Consider the following 1,913-nt stretch of genomic DNA (forward strand, 5'->3'; position numbering starts at 1 on the left):
TTTTTCGGAGCAGATAATGCTAGATGCATCACTAAGTGAGTAACACAGTTAGACAATAATGAACATGTTCGTAATTCGAAATCATGTGTGGTAAAGAATTGTTAAGCTGAAGGGAAAATATTTAAAACCCATTTAATCACACTGACAAGTATGCACAACTGCCACGCTCACATACGCACACGCAGACACACATACACACATCAATATATATATATGTATATATACATACATACTTATACATGCATCCAATCAGAAACATGTATATGTGGTCGTATACTGGTATGTATTTACAAACATACGTCAGGATATACATCATTTTTATGATCTAAATTACATTTATAATAATGTAGTTGAATGAGTTAAGAATATATATTTCTTTCAGCCGTTTAGAAAATCAGATATTTCTAGAAAGTTCACGTAATAATGCTCAGATAACTACATGCGTAACAATGTAATTGAAAACATTAGTTTTATAACTACTTCAAAATGCACATTGAAATTGAAGTTATAGGTTAGCCATTGTATTCAAGGAATGGGACTTGAGAGATTTTAGTTGAACCTATAAAGAGTAAGCGCAGCATCCAGTGGATCTATATCTATCAGAGATGCTTTCACACCTTTTCATGTCTTTGTCATTATTTTCGGCAGTATAATCCTTGATATTTTTGGCAGTCACCGAATCGATAGGAATAGTCTATGTAACATAGTTGTGTGTGTGTGTTTTTTTTATTACCTGCTGAATTCGTAAGACTCAGCTATAGCCAAATATACAATAATCGGTTTTGGTACTGGCTGTGAAGTACTGCCTTGTTTGAATGGCCGCATTCACATGTCTTGCACATGCAATCATTACGTTTTAAAATTTGTATGATCCAGATTTGACAAAGATATGGTTTTTTTTGCCCTCTATAATTTTCGAAAGAGAAACTAAGGTACAAAACCGATGTATAAAGTTCTTTGATATTTGAAAATATCATCCGTCGTATTCCTGAGAGTAAAGAGTCGAAGTCTTAGTAGATAGGAATTCATATATGGGACAGGAGATACATAAAATATATAGAGTGGAGAAAAAGGTTTTGTTGGCTTTCAACTGGCTGGAAGCACCTTAATTTATTGAAGCCAACCTTTAAAATATGTACCTGCATATAAGTTCCCCTCTCTATGCCACCGATGTTATCCCAGGGAAAGGCAAAAACTGATACTGCTTGGCAATAGTGACGTCGCAACCACAGCTGAGTGAACTGGAGCAACGTAAAATAAAGTGTCTTCCCAAGAACACAACACACAACCCGGTCCGGGAATCGAATTCACAATCTCATGATTCAAGTTATAGAGTGATGCAAAAAAATGATGGATTTCATTCTTTTGACGATAAATCATAGCTCACCTCTGAATATTTTATAACCTCATTTTAATTAAACACGCTTCAAAATCTCACAGGAATAGAAATATAAAGCGATCGAACGTTGTTTTTCTTTATAAAAAATGTATTTCAACTTTTTGTTAACTATGATTAATAATAATCGCAATAATCATTATTCATTTTAAAATACAATATTGAAAATTGAAAAATCTTCAAAGTGTCATCATTTGCCAAGTTAATAATAATAAAAATCTCATTTTTCATATTCGACTAGTCTCAAAATTTGCAAAGTGACGTAAAAGTGGTACGAGCGCAAGCGGAAGGTGTGATGCTGAATGACAATTACAAGATTTTGTAGGATTTTTCCATTGAAACTGAGCATGCTTTTAATAGTACGGGACCAAATATGATTGCAGAGACCAAAGGAAAAACAAAGGTGTGTAATACCATAGATTTTGAAAAAAATATTTGTTAGTAAAATGGGTATCAAAGAAATCGAGAACATTAAGAAATATCCGGATCTGCCTAGAGAGTTGAAGAGATTATCAAA

Source organism: Octopus bimaculoides, chromosome 2 (assembly GCF_001194135.2).
Source record: "Octopus bimaculoides isolate UCB-OBI-ISO-001 chromosome 2, ASM119413v2, whole genome shotgun sequence".
NCBI lineage: Eukaryota > Metazoa > Mollusca > Cephalopoda > Octopoda > Octopodidae > Octopus > Octopus bimaculoides.